Source organism: Ahaetulla prasina, chromosome 1 (assembly GCF_028640845.1).
Source record: "Ahaetulla prasina isolate Xishuangbanna chromosome 1, ASM2864084v1, whole genome shotgun sequence".
Taxonomy (NCBI): domain Eukaryota; kingdom Metazoa; phylum Chordata; class Lepidosauria; order Squamata; family Colubridae; genus Ahaetulla; species Ahaetulla prasina.
Genome location: NC_080539.1, coordinates 244525192 through 244541125, shown reverse-complemented (window position 1 = coordinate 244541125; position 15934 = coordinate 244525192). Strand labels below are relative to the sequence as shown.

General features: G+C 41.8%; 1 protein-coding gene across 1 annotated transcript in view; it reads right to left on the bottom strand.

Moving 5' to 3' along the window:
* The window catches only part of SLC12A8 (solute carrier family 12 member 8), a 98935-nt gene extending 95974 nt beyond the window's left edge, over positions 1–2961 (bottom strand). Inside the window, exon 1 of the mRNA XM_058195049.1 lies at positions 2779–2961. The gene's annotated coding sequence lies outside the window, so the exon portion shown is untranslated. The remainder of the gene's footprint in view (positions 1–2778) is intronic.
* Between the last annotated feature and the right edge of the window lie 12973 nt (positions 2962–15934).

Genomic DNA, 15934 nt, shown 5'->3' with positions numbered 1-15934 from the left:
ATCTTCGAAAAAGCTTTCACAACCAGTTCCCTTCCCAAACTTTGGTCACTTGCCACGGTCAAAAAAGGAGACCCCAGCCTAGTTGAAAATTAGAGACCTATCTCTCTTTGCTGTGTCACCTGCAAAGTAATGGAATCTATCATCAACCAATCCATTACCCTCCATCTAGAAACAAACAACCTACTCTCTAATAAACAATTTGGTTTCAGAAAAAAATTATCATGTAATTTACAACTTCTTCACTGCAAAAACATATGGACTACAAATCTTGATCAGGGCAAAGCAATAGATGCAATCTACATAGACTTCGACATGATAAACTTCTCCTAAAACTAAAATCCTATGGCATCTCAGGATCCCTCCACAATTGGATAACAGCTTTTCTATCAAACAGACAACAAGTGGTCAAAATTGGCAATGCTCTATCAAATCCTGTTCCTGTTAAAAGTGGCGTTCCCCAAGGCAGCGTTCTTGGACCAACACTCTTCATATTATACATTAATGATCTCTGTGACCATATTACAAGTAATTGTGTTCTCTTTGCTGACGATGTCAAACTATTTAACACCACCAACAATACAGCTATCCTCCAAAAAGACCTTGACTTTTTATCTGAATGGTCTAAAACTTGGCAACTCCAAATCTCAACCAGCAAATGCTCAGTCTTACATATTGGAAAAAAGAACCTAAACACTAAGTACAAGCTTGATGGACATTACCTTACTGATGACCCCCACCCTGTTAAAAATCTTGGAATTTTCATATCAAATGATCTAAGTGTCAAAGGCCACTGTAACTACATCGCAAAAAAGGCCTTAAGAGTTGTAAACCTAATCTTGCGTAGCTTCTTCTCCAAAAACACTACACTACTAACCAGAGCATATAAAACATTTGCTAGACCAATTCTTGAATACAGCTCGACTGTTTGGAACCCATACCACATTTCTGACATCAATACAATTGAACGTGTCCAGAAATATTTTACAAGAGTTCTCCACTCCTCTGAATACAACAAAATACCTTATGCCACCAGACTTGAAATCCTGGGTTTAGAAAATTTAGAACTACGCCGCCTTCGACATGACCTGAGTTTAACTCATAGAATCATCTATTACAATGTCCTTCCTGTCAAAGACTACTTCAGCTTCAATTGCAACAATACACGAGCACACAATAGATTTAAGCTTAATGTTAACCGCTCCAATCTTGATTGCAGAAAATATGACTTCAGTAACAGAGTTGTTAATGCTTGGAATACACTACCTGACTCTGTGGTCTCTTCCCAAAATCTCCAAAGCTTCAACCAAAAACTGTCTACCACTGACCTAACCCCATTCCTAAGAGGTCTGTAAGGGGCGTGCATAAGAGCACAAACGTGCCTACCGTTCCTGTTCTATTATTTCCTTTCTTTATATCCAATTAATATAGTTATTATATACTCATACTCATATATATGCCTAAATATTGTATAATTATTTCATGCTTATGCTTATATATACTGTGTGACTAAATAAATAAATAAATAAATAAATAAATAAATAAATAAATTATAGAAGGAGTTGAAATTACAAGAAGCTTGGAGTGAGTGACTATGCGGTATTGGAATTCAACATAATGCACACACAAGGAAATAGAAAAAAGTCACACTTTAAGAACATCTGGAGAGATGATCCGTATAGGCAACACTGAGCCTGACAGATCAGTGCTTGTACGGATCAGAGCTTGGTCCCAGTTATAGAACCTGGGGACCCTGTCCAATAAAGTTGCCAAAAGAATAAATAAGTTAAAACTGCTTTTAAAAAATCCTAAGTTTTATGTGAGGTATTTGCTTGTATTATGTGATCATTACGCAAAAGCATTCACACAGATGAACGGTCAAGTGTGTTATATACACAGCTTGTGCACAAAAGGCAATTATGTTCTACTAATTACATTCACAATAAACGCCCACCCCCACCCAAAAAAATTCCTACAGACCTCTAAGTTCCGAGTTGCCTGCAGCCTTGTTCATTTTAAGGCACTTAAATAATAAAATCTTTAATAAAACCTACCTGGTGACATGGTTACTGCACCATTCAACTGCTTAGACTGCACTATTTGTCAACTTGAAGACGTGTGTACTTGAACTCCCAGAATTCCCCAAGCTAGCTGTGCTATGCTGGAGAATTTTGGGAGTTGAAGTCCACACAACTTCAAGCTGCCATGGTTGAGAAACACTGGCTTCCAGTGTAACAAAATTCCAGCTAATTTCTAAGTGGGCGTTTGAGAAGGAGACTTTTAAACTGCGTGCTGGGAAAAGGTGGGCGAGGGGTTCGCACGACACGTCCTCACCCGCGCAGGCAACTCACTCCCGCGCGCTTCAGACGCGGAGAGCGTAGCCTTTCCCCGTGTGGGGTGGAGGCCGCTTTAGGCGGGCTCGGCTGCTATCGGTGAGGAGGCAGCCTGCCAAGAAAGAGACCCAACCCACGCTGCGACGTCGGCGGCTGCGGTTTCCTGGATCCGGGAACCACCTGTCCCGGTTGCTGAGCTTCCCTCCCCTCCCGTTTCAGACGGAGCCGTTCGGAGCCTTTTCCGAAATGAGGGAAACGCGCCTCCCGCCTCTTCCGAAACTTTGCTCGAGTCTTTCCCGCTCTTGCCCCTTTAACACGCCGGCATCCCACCCTCTTCAGACGGGCGCGAGAGGCGGCTTTCTTTCGCCGCCCCTTTGCTTGACCCACTGCTCCCACCTGCAATCTCGCCGGCCCCGAACCATCCTAATTAGGGAGTCCCAGCGCTCACCTGTCTTCTTCTGCGCTGGATGCAGAAAAACCCGAGGCGGCCTCCACGCCTCATTTGCTGGGCAGTCTGGATTGCCTCCCTCCTGGCTGCCACGTGGGTTGACCTGTGGGTGGCTCTTTATGGGGCAGGAAGGGCGATTTCCAGGATGTTTGCTCTTATTTTGGCCCTCCTCTTTCTTCCTTCCTTCCTTCCTTCCTTCCTTTCTTTTTTAAAATAATTTTAATTAAACATTTTCAACATTAAAAAAACAAAACACAAATTTTCACTCATTACAGCATTTCCATATGGTATCAATACCATCCATAGTAGTGGTAGTCAACCTGGTCCCTACTGCCCACTAGTGGGCGTTCCAGTTTTCATGGTGGGTGGTAGGGGTTTTGTCGATACTCTTAACACTTTCTTTTTTTAAAAAAATTTAATTGACTTTTTTAAAAAAATTCATAGCATTATTTAAAAACATTTTCATTAGGTTTTCATAAAATTCTCCGTGGCAATTTAAATTTTTGAAAATATACTATTTGTATCGCCCGCGCATAAGTTTAGTTCACATTACATAAGTGAAACTAAATGGCGCTATAGTGCAACCGCAGACAAAAGAGCCTCATCCCAGAATAGCTCAGATCTCCCCACAACACCCAGTTGTAACAGAAAAGCAGAGCTGGTAGCCGCGCCTCCCAACCCAATCCACGATGTGCAAGAGGCATGCACAGATGACGATACACGACACATTACTGTGGAACCCGTATGTTAGAAAATTTTACTACTAACAGAGATACAAAAGTGGGCAGTAGGTATAAAAAGGTTGACTACCCCTGATCCATAGCATTCATATTTACATAGGTTCTATTTCTATGGCTCACTATCCTATATTGTACTAAATATAGGTTTGAATTATACTAATATTTACATGCAAATACAATATAATCATATTGTCATCAATATTATATAATTCTTATACAATAATTTAACTCCTATTCTCTAGCCACGTATACCATCTACTCCAAACTTGATAGTACTCAGATTCTTCTCGCTCTTTCAATTCAATAGTCAATCTATCCATTTCTGCACACTTAAGTATCTTTTTTATTATTATTGCCTCTGAAGGAATATTAGTCTGGGTTTTTTGAGAATTTTTTTTTTAATATAAATAATTTTTATTTCCATTTTCCAACATCATATTATGTGCAAACTATTATCTATCATTAATCATTAATCATACTGATTCAGGCCTGCCCAATTGCCACTTCCTTTCTTCACACCTCCCTCTCTACCCTCTACTACTTTCACATCCTTCATCTCCTTCACTTTACTACTTCCTCTCCTCCTTCTCCACTCCTCCCTCCTTACCCTATCTAACCTCCTTATTCCCCTCCTCTTTCTCTACTCTTTCCTACCTACTTTCTTCCCTCCTTCCTTCCTTCCTTCCTTCCTTTCTTTTTTAAAATAATTTTAATTAAACATTTTCAACATTAAAAAAACAAAACACAAATTTTCACTCATTACAGCATTTCCATATGGTATCAATACCATCCATAGCAGTGGTTGTCAACCTGGTCCCTACTGCCCACTAGTGGGCGTTCCAGTTTTCATGGTGGGCGGTAGGGGTTTTGTCGATACTCTTTAACACTTTCATTTTTTAAAAAAATTTAATTGACTTTTTAAAAAAAATTCATAGCATTATTTAAAAACATTTTCATTAGGTTTTCATAAAATTCCCCGTGGCAATTTAAATTTTTGAAAATATACTATTTGTATCGCCCGCGCATAAGTTTAGTTCACATTACATAAGTGAAACTAAATGGCGCTATAGTGCAACCGCAGACAAAAGAGCCTCATCCCAGAATAGCTCGCGCATCTCCCCCCACAACACCCAGTTGTAACAGAAAAGCAGAGCTGGTAGCCGGCGCCCCTCCCAACCCAATCCACGATGTGCAAGAGGCATGCACAGATGACGATACACGACACATTACTGTGGAACCCGTGGGCGGTTAGAAAATTTTACTACTAACAGAGATACAAAAGTGGGCAGTAGGTATAAAAAGGTTGACTACCCCTGATCCATAGCATTCATATTTACATAGGTTCTATTTCTATGGCTCACTATCCTATATTGTACTAAATATAGGTTTGAATTATACTAATATTTACATGCAAATACAATATAATCATATTGTCATCAATATTATATAATTCTTATACAATAATTTAACTCCTATTCTCTAGCCACGTATACCATCTACTCCAAACTTGATAGTACTCAGATTCTTCTCGCTCTTTCAATTCAATAGTCAATCTATCCATTTCTGCACACTTAAGTATCTTTTTTATTATTATTGCCTCTGAAGGAATATTAGTCTGGGTTTTTTGAGAATTTTTTTTTTAATATAAATAATTTTTATTTCCATTTTCCAACATCATATTATGTGCAAACTATTATCTATCAATCATTAATCATACTGATTCAGGCCTGCCCAATTGCCACTTCCTTTCTTCACACCTCCCTCTCTACCCTCTATTACTTTCACATCCTTCATCTCCTTCACTTTACTACTTCCTCTCCTCCTTCTCCACTCCTCCCTCCTTACCCTATCTAACCTTCTTATTCCCCTCCTCCTTCTCTACTCTTTCCTACCTACTTTCTTCCCTCCTTCTACTTCTCTCTCCTTTTCTTTCTGAAATGGCAATCGAGCATCCCCAATATTTTAAATTTTATTTTCATATCTTCAAAAATTACTATGCATTAATAATCAATCCATGTATCATTTTCTCCTCCTTCCCCCCCCTCCTCCCCCTCCCCCCCCCAGACTTCCCAGAGCAAATACCGGGTATTATAACCAACAATCACAAGCTAAAGTATACAAAATAAACATAACCTCCCACCTTTAAAAATTTAAAACTTTAGATCTCCTCACAATAAAAATAAAGAGATAGGAAAGAATAATAAAAAGAAAAAAAGAAAAGAAGCAATACCAACTTCACATATTACATCTTTTTACAATCCATTTTTAAAATTAATCCATCTTCTCAAATTCAATTTTTTTTCCCACTTGTATATTCCTTCAAATTTCGTAAGTCCATTTCTCAAATTACAGTCCATCTTCTCGAACTCAAATTTTCATCACTTATAAATTTCTTCAATTGCCATAACATTTAATGTCTGTTCTTCTTACAGTCCATTTTTAAAATGGTTTTTTGAAAATTTTGAGCAAAAGCGATTCCAGTTGCAGTTAATATATGTAATATTATATATTAAATTTTTTTACCCATACATGCCTTATTTTGGCCCTCCTCTTTCTTTTCTTCCTTTCTTTCTTTCTTTCTTTCTTTCTTTCTTTCTTTCTTTCTTTCTTTCTTTCTTTCTTTCTTTCTCCCCCCCTCTCCCTCCTTCCCTCCCTCCCTCCTTCCTTCCTTGCCAGGAGGAATATTCAAGCCTCCTGCTGAGGAATAGAAAGAGTAAGGCTGACATGATAGCAGTGTTCCGATATTTGAGGGTCTCCCACAAAGAGGAGGTGGTCAAACTATTTTCCAAAGCACCGAAAGGCAAGAGGAGAAGCAATGGATGGAAGCTAATCAAAGAGAGAAGCAACTTAGAGCTAAGGAGAAATTTCCTAATGGTGAGAGCAATCAACCAATCGAATGGCTTGCCTTCAGAAGTTGTGGGTGTTCCATCATGGGAGCCTTTCAAAAAGAGACCGGACAGCCATTTGTCTGAAATGGTAGAGGGTCTCCTGTTTGAGCAGGGTGTTGGACTAGAAGAACTCCAAGATGCCTTCCGACTCTTATTATTCTATGTTCTAAGAAAGGCCACATATCTTTCACCTGACAAATGGCCCAATGGCTGCTCTTGAACATCTTGGGGATGTGCATTATGGTCTGGGTATGAGGAGAAAGGTTATCTTTAGTTTTGGAGATAAATTAAAAGAAGAAGAAATAGAGCCAAGCCAAAACTTTTTCAGGGGGCAATTCTAAGTGGGAGTATAGATAGTCCTTGACTTAAGACCATAATGAAGCCCAGCATTTTTTATTGCTAAGCAAGAGAATTAACTGAATTTTTATGATTTTTCTTGCCACAATTATTAAGTGAATCACTGCTTATTTTATTATTAATATTATTAATATTATTAATAATAATAATAATTAATAATAATAATAATAATTTTTCTTGCCACAATTATTAAGTGAATCACTGCTTGTCAGAGTTGATCACATGACCTGGGACAGTGCAACTGTGGTGCCATTTGCCAAGTGCCCACATCACATGTCCATGGTGACGCTCCAACGCTCATAAGTGTGAAAAACAGCCATAAGTCATTTTTTACAGTGCTGTTGTAACTTTAATCACTAAATCATCTTTGTCATGGTCAGATCACTCTCTCCTTCGCCTGGACTTTCTGACCACCATCCAACACTGCAGGGAGACGGAGCCGATGCGTTGGTTCCGTCCCAGGCGCCTGATGGACCCGGAGAGGTTCCGGACGGAGCTTGGGCCACTTCCTGAGGGTCTGGCTCACGGCACGTCTGAGGAACTTGTTGCGGCCTGGGAACGGGCCGCGGCGGGGGCCTTAGACCGTGTCGTGCCTCTGCGGCCTCTGACCCGGCGCAGGTCCCAACCGGCTCCTTGGTTCTCCGAGGAGCTGAGGGGGATGAAGCGCCGGAGAAGACGCCTAGAGAGTTCTTGGAGGTCTAGCCGTTCAGAGGCTGATCGGACACTAGTGAAGTCCTATACTAGGGCTTACCTAGTGGCATTGAGGGAAGCGAGGCGTTGCTACGCCTCCTCCCTCATTGCGTCGGCAGATAACCGCCCAGCCGCCCTGTTTCGGGTGACTCGTTCCCTCCTTCACCAGGGGGAGCGGGATGACCCGCTGCAGGGACGTGCTGAGGAGTTTAACGGTTATCTATACGATAAAATCGTTCAGCTTCGGGACGGGTTGGACCAAAATTGCGGTGACTCAGGTGAGATGTCCGAGGGTGGTCTTGGTGACGTTGTTTGGGATGAGTTTGACCCTGTGGCTCCCGAGGACATGGACAGGTTGTTGGGTAGGTTGAATGCCACCACGTGTTTACTGGACCCGTGCCCCTCCTGGCTGGTGCTGGCCACTCAGGAGGTGACACGAGGCTGGCTCCAGGCGATTACGACTGCTTCTCTGGTGGAGGGTGTCTTTCCGGCCGCCTTGAAAGAGGCGGTGGTGAGGCCCCTCCTCAAGAAGCCTTCCCTGGACCCGGCTGTTTTAGCTAATTATCGTCCGGTCTCCAACCTTCGCTTTGCGGCGAAGGTTGTAGAGAGTATGGTGGCATATCAGTTTCCCTTACACCTGGATGAAACTGTCTATCTAGACCCGTTCCAGTCCGGTTTCCGGCCCGGCTACAGAACGGAGACGGCTTTGGTCGCGTTGGTGGATGATGTCTGGAGGGGCAGGTATAGGGGTTGTTCCTCTGCCCTGGTCCTATTAGACCTCTCAGCGGCTTTCGATACCATCGACCATGGTATCCTGCTGCGCCGGTTGGAGGGATTGGGAGTGGGAGGCACCGTTTATCGGTGGTTCTCCTCCCATCTCTCCGACCGGTCGCAGACGGTGTTGACAGGAGGGCAGAGGTCGGCCCCGAGGCGCCTCACTTGTGGGGTGCCGCAGGGGGCGATCCTCGCCTTCTGTTCAACATCTACATGAAGCCGCTGGGTGAGATCATCAGTGGTCTCGGTGTGAGGTACCAGCTGTACGCGGATGACACCCAGCTGTACTTTTCCACACCGGACCACCCCAACGAAGCTATCGAAGTGCTGTCCCGGTGTCTGGAAGCCGTACGGGTCTGGATGGGGAGAAACAGGCTCAAGCTCAATCCCTCCAAGACAGAGTGGCTGTGGATGCCGGCATCCCGGTACAGTCAGCTGAGTCCGCGGCTGACTGTCGGTGGCGAGTCATTGGCCCCGATGGAGAGGGTGCGCAACTTAGGCGTCCTCCTGGATGAACGGCTGTCTCTAGAAGATCATTTGACGGCCGTCTCCAGGAGAGCGTTCTACCAGGTTCGCCTGGTGCGCCAGTTGCGCCCCTTTCTAGACCGGGATGCCCTATGCACGGTCACTCACGCACTCGTGACGTCTCGCCTGGATTACTGCAATGCTCTCTACATGGGGCTCCCCTTGAAGGGCATCCGGAGGCTGCAGTTAGTCCAGAATGCGGCTGCGCGGGTGATAGAGGGAGCCCCTCGTGGCTCCCGCATGACACCTATCCTGCGCAGACTGCACTGGCTACCTGTGGCCTTCCGGGTGCGCTTCAAGGTTTTGGTGACCATCTTTAAAGCGCTCCATGGCATAGGGCCGGGTTACTTACGGGACCGCCTACTGCTACCGAATACCTCTCACCGACCCGTGCGCTCTCATAGAGAGGGACTCCTCAGGGTGCCGTCAGCGACGCAATGTCGTCTGGCGGCGCCCAGGGGAAGGGCCTTCTCTGTGGGGGCTCCCACCCTCTGGAACGAACTACCCCCAGGACTTCGTCAGCTTCCGGACCTTCGGACCTTCCGCCGCGAGCTTAAAACACACTTATTTATTTGCGCAGGACTGAGTTAGATTTTAAATTTATGGGTTTTAAACTGGGTTTTATTTTTATATTTTTAAATTTTTGGCTTTTAGAATAAGTTTTTTAATTGTTTTTACTCTGTATTTATGTGTTTTTAAGTGCCTGTTAACCGCCCTGAGTCCCTCGGGAGATAGGGCGGTATACAAATATGATTAAATAAATAAATAAATAAATAAATAAATGGTTGTAAGTTGAGCACTACCTGTATATGCAGAAGGACAATTTCAAACAGATAACCTTGAACCACAGTTCTTTAGAGGGAAGGAAATGCTTTTTATACTGAAGGAGAGAGGGAGAGAGGAAGGAAGGGAGGGACGGACGGAGGAAGGAAAGAAAGAAGAAAAGAAAGAAAGAAAGAAAGAAAGAAAGAAAGAAAGAAAGAAAGAAAGAAAGCCAAAATAAGAGCAAACATCCTGGAAATCTGCTTTAAATAAATCAATCCTGTTATTAAAGATTTTGTGGCAAATAATGTTCATTGATGTATTATTAACAACTGAGCAAGGACACTGTGAATATCGAATATTTTCAAATCTGATTCGGTTTTGTTTTCAAGGGTGTATCTGGGGGTATTTTCACGGCTACTGCTGTATATGGAAAGAGAGAGCGGGAGACAAGGGAAGCCAAAGCAGATAAAATATGCAGTTATGTAGATTCCTTTTAGTAAATCACTTAATAGAAACTGGATTTTACATTTCAGTGACAGGTAACAAAAAAAAAACCAGAAAGCCAACGTAGAGAAAGGGTTTATAGTTTGACTTGGCTATCATGATAAGCTTTTAAGAACTTTATTGATTAATTAATCAACTGATTCCTTTTTTGTTACTGTGAACTAGCTTTGAATCCTGAAATTTCCATTTCTCAAAAGATAGAAGCAAATTCTCTATATTTTATTCTTAATTTTCATATAGCACAGAAATAGCACAGAAAAAGGAGAATTAGTAACTTGAAGCATCGTTAAGCCCTTAATGAATTTATCCAAACTGTTGCCAAAGTGAAGATATATAAAATAAAACTTCCAGCAAATGCTAGCTTTTATAAATATATTGCGTATCACAGACAAATATTATCTGAAAGAGACATGGTTGGTCAACTATTTCTTAAGATAATATTTTCCAAATGCTGTTAATGAATACTTTGTTTTGCTATAAAACAGTATTTTGAAATTATATTAGAAGCCTTATCTACCAGGCCATTAAGAGTTTTTTTTTTGTCTCTACAAAATATTAGCTATCTTGCTGAGGAAATTAGTTTACTTGTTCTTCAAACAGTTTTGCACTTTGTTTAGTTTATGCGCTGACAGATTGTCCAATCTTTTCCCCCTATTGCATAGAGGAAACTGAGTTAAGCACATCCTGATCTCATGTAAATTGTCTCCTGGAGCAAAGAATGCTTCCAAGGCATTTTAAGGGTCTAATAGGAACTGTGAAAACACTAAGATGGTTTGCAGTAGGAAAAAAAAATATAAAGACCACAATCAGTGTGTCTAAGCACAGACAACATAAGGCACACCCACTCTGATTTTTTTTTAGAATCATGAAGAATGCAATTCACAGTTCTAAGTGATAGTTCAAGTTGATCTGAAACTTCGATGGCAGAATATTTGACAATAGTGATATCCAGATGGCATAGAATTGTATTGTGTTCATTATTTATTACACTTTTCCTATATCCCCGTCTAGATTTTCAGAGCAACATTGCCAACTGTTTCTAATCATGACAAAATAGCGATAACTAGAAGGACAACACCCACCAGCTTAAAAGCATTAAAAATGGTTAAAAAAATCATCAGAAAATATAAAAACTCCTGGCCAAGTGAAAATATCCCCTTCTGGAAAAAAAAAATCAGGATGAATGAGGTTTCTTGGAGAGGGAATTCTGTAACTGCAAAGATCAGGAGAAAATCTTGTTCTTTTCTGCCGCCAGCCATTTTCTCTCACACACTTTGCTCCTTTTGACTCATAGTTTCCTTGTGACTTTCCTGTCTCTTCCTAAGAGAACCAAAAAAGGGTAGACAACTCTTAGCAAGATACTCATAGATCTTAATTAACTGAAAAGTTCCATTGGCTCATTCCCTTAAGGCAGAGTGTCAAACTCAGATCATCAGGATGGCATCGTGTGACGTATTGGGACTTTTTTCCCTTTCGCTAAATGCATGGGTGTGACGAGCGCGTGACGCATCCAGCCCACGGGCCGGGAGTTTGATAGCCCTGCCTTAAGGTACCCTGCAGCACCTTGAACTATGTTTCAAAATAAAGCAGCAGGCAAGACCTGGAACTCCTGGCACTGTAATTAATACTTTGGGGGGAAAAACATTACAACTTAAAGCAGGGGTCTCCAAGCTTGGTCCCTTTAAGACTTGTGGACTTCAACTCCCAGAGTCCCTCAGCCAGCTTTGCTCTGGGAGTTGAAGTCCACAAGTCTTAAAGGGACCAAGGTTGGAGACCTCTGACTTAAAGCATTGCAGATATTTTATCTGTTAATTAATCTGGTTAATCAACCAGCTACCGAGGTCTCTCAGTCATTTACAGGTCAAAGCAGGTTTTTTTTTGTTAAAACCAGTTATATTAACACCAAAACAAAATAACAAAGGATTAGAAATGTTAAATGTGAATGTTTAGGGCTTTTTATAAAGTCAGCAAATAGTTCAATCCCCTCAGTTTTGCAGATAGTGCATTTCACAAACTCACAATATCCAGTGAAAAGGCTTAACTCTGAGTTAAAGTACATAAAACCTGCAGCAAGTGTGTGTATGTATATAACTGTAATTGTTAAGTGAATCACATGGTTGTTAAGCAAATCCAGATTTCCCCATTGATTTTGCTTGTCAGAAGCTGCCTAATACGGTTGTAAATGGTGACCACATGACGTCAGGATGCTGCAACTGTCAAAAATGCATTCCAGTTGCCAAGCAGCCAAATTTCAATCATGTAACGCGAGGGGATGCTGCGACAATTGTAAATGTGAGGACCAATCATAAATCATATTTTTTCAGTGTTGTTGCAACTTTGAACAATTACTAAAAGAATGGCTGGAAGTTGAGGGCTACCCATGACATTCTCTAGGATTCTCCTATATGAGCATTAATTAGGACTCACACTTCTTCTGAGCCCAGATAAAAGAGTTCAAATACTGCCACAGCTGAGGCACCTATTAATAACACGAGTATACTATTATTACAATATCTGGAGTAGTCGTCTCCCGTGTCAGTTTCATATCGTAAAGACAAAACACAGTGACCAGGGTTCAAAACTGCTTAGCTTCACATATGGATATTATGATAACCAAGGTGAAATTTTCATTTCCTATCATGAATAACTGATTTCCAATAATTGGATGCCCTAAAAGCTAGCTTTTGCCCAAAGAAAAATGGTGGTTGAATTGACCAGTATGGTACTGAATTGAACAGTACCAAGCAGACAAAAGGGAATAGAAAATGTGGTTACAAAATGTTGCAGTGAAGCTCCTTAACAGAATGCAGTATTTTTAGGGCAGCAAGTTGCTACAGCAACAGCCCGTCTTCCTTGCCAAATTAGTGAGAACTTTCACAGTAAAGTAGGCATCCCACAGGATCCTAGAATCTGGTAAATGGGAGACGTGGGTGGGGTGGGGAGGGAGTCAAAACCTTGCTAAGAAAAAAAAAAACCAACAGAAATCTGTTCCAAACAATTATTAGCTTAAAAAGAGCAATTATGATAAATAGGAAATAGCAATTATGATAAATAGAAAAAAATATAGTTCCAACAGAAAATGGTGCTCCAAGGAAAAGCCATGATTTTTGGTTTACTTTATGAAGACTGTCTCCACCTTGATGCTCTTTAGAGGTGCTGAGGTACAATTTCCATTGTCTATAGCCAATGTGGCCCTAATTAGCAATGCTTGATGTAGGTAAATAGATTTGTGTTCAGTGCATCTGGAGAATGATAGGTTGAAACCAGGGATGAAATCCAGCAGGTTCTGACAGGTTCTGGAGAACCGGTAGCGGAAATTTTGAGCTGTTTGGAGAACCGGTAGTGGAAATTTTGAGTAGTTCGGAGAACCGGCAAATACCACCTCTGGCTAGCCCCCGAGTGGGATGGAAACGGAAATTTTGCAATATCCTTCCTCTGGAGTGGGGTGGGAATGGATGTTTTGCAGTATCCTTCCCCTGCCAAGCCCACCAAGCCACGCCACCAAGCCACATCATGCCCACCAAGCTACGCCCACAGAACCTGTGAAAAAAAAATTGGATTTCACCATGGTTGAAACTTCTGTATATGTTGTGACCCAGGTCCAAGTAGGTAGTAGGAAACTCAGTCCGTGAAAAAACAAACAAACTTTATTCAAACAGCTGAGAATTACTTCATTCCCAGTGTAGTTCAACTACATTAAAACAAATTCCTCCCAACACAAATTCCTCAGTCTTATCGCAAACCTTGGTCCAATTAGGTAAACTGCCAAAGGCCTTTCTTGGCAAACGTTCAGAAGTCACAAAAATAAATGCAAGATGTAGACGAAGCAGAAGACGAAGCTACCAATGTTGTTTTCTGGCAAAGCCCAAACGCCATTGCTGGTCTGTTTTAAGCCTTATGGGAGGGGCCAATCATCTCTTGGCCCTACTCACGAGTTGTCCTTTTTGCTTGAGCTGCTCTTGCCTTCTGGCAGCTCTTCTCATGCATGCATTAGGAACAGGCTCCTCCTGTTTCTCTGCCTCACTACTATCAGTCTCTGGTGGCTCTGGAGTCCACACCTCACTCCCTGATGGTCCTGGTCTCACCTCAGCCTCATCGCTGTCTGACTCCATTGCCAGCTCCACAGGCTGCTGGCGGATCACAACAGTATAATAGGTACATTATATGTAGTCAGTTTAAAACTATCAACCTTTATTTTATGAATGAGAAACATGTGGTCTAAGGCCATATGCCATTCTTGGCTCACTTTCAAAAGCCTGCTGGAAGCAATTACGATCCACCCTTTGACCAAAGCTATCTGTCCCTTCCCTCTCCCAGTCTGCAGCTTGGAAGATAGAACATGGCATCTGAACGAGAATGAGATACAGAAAGAGGAAAATTAAGAAAGGGGAACAAACAAGAAAGAACAGGTGTCCAAAAAAAAAAAGGAGGAGGGGAATGACATCAGCTGTTTTAGGCTGTGATGACATCCTGTGCTGGATTTATTTCCATCTCTCAAAGCCCCCTGGGTAATGTGACTGGAATGTTTGTTTTTAAAGTTTCATCTCTGCTTTAAGATAGCTACTGACAGCATTGAAATTTGCAGAAGAACAAGGGTTGTTTTTTAAAAAAACCAATAGGGATCATTGTTTCTTCGATTTCAAATAATTCAGATTTTGGATTGACTTGGTTTTGTTATGAATAGACTTTGACTAAAGAATCACCTGAGGATAAGAATAGTTCTGTAATTCTGACTTTTATATAGGTAGGTTCTTTGGTACCTATGTATATCCCCTTTGCACTTGTAGTTCTCCATTTGTAGCTCCCAAAGCATTCTTAGATTGTGCTGCCAGATTTTAGTGGGGAAATAGCCATTTCTCAGTGATATAGTTTTTAGTTCAAAAACATCAAACTAAAGGTAGGAATTGGAGTATATATATCTCTGGGGAAGAAGTTAATTGTTCTTGTTCCCACTCCAAATCCAGAAAATTGATTTAAAAATGGCCTGAATATTTCACCCCACTCTTTCTAATAAAACCACTGGCTTAGTAGAAGTCCTCCTGCAGGAGGCAAGTGATTTTATGTATTGTTATTTATTAAACTTGTATGCTGTCCATCTTGCCAGATGGACCATGTTGAGAGAAAGAGAAAGATGCAAGCTTGCTGGAGATAGACTATTCAGGGACAGTTCCTTTTTTTTTTTTTAGTATAAGAGACAACGACACAGCTACTAAATTTGCCTCTATTCTGCTTTAAAGATATAATTTCTAAAAGGAACTAAATAGTGATGACTCTAGAACAGGGCTGTCAAACTCCCGGCCCGTGGATGCATCACGCACTGGCCATGCCCACGCCCAGTTTAGCAAAGGGGGGGGAAGTCCCGATACGTCACATGACACCGCCGTGACGATGTGAGTTTGACACCCCTGCTTTAGAAATGTTGGGGCACAACTGAACAGAGCAGCAGTGAGTAATACAGATTAACACTGCAATAACTATAGCAGTGAGATACTTCCTTGAGAGAGGTGTGTAGATACGAATAAAGAGGTAAAACTGTACATATTCATCGGCGATAGGAGTCAAAACATTGCAGAAATTCCAAGGGAGAATTCAGGAGGCTCAAGAGTGGGAGTGGGTAATTCATTTTCCCAAGGGCCATATAACAAACTGGAACTGTTGAGGAGGGCCAAACCAATGTAACCTGATTTGATGTCCTCATACTCCATCACCTCAACTCCTCAGGCTGCTCCAGGGAAAGGGGAAGCACTGCACAAAAACGCTTTTTCTCCTGTCCCTCCTGCAGCCCAGGTTGCAGGGTGACTAAAGGAACCCAGGGTGACTGTGCAAAGTTGGACCCGACTTTGCTTTTCTTGCCACCTGTGGTGCACTTATTTACTTTTGATTTCTAATTTCCGATTGGCCTCATGTAGGCTG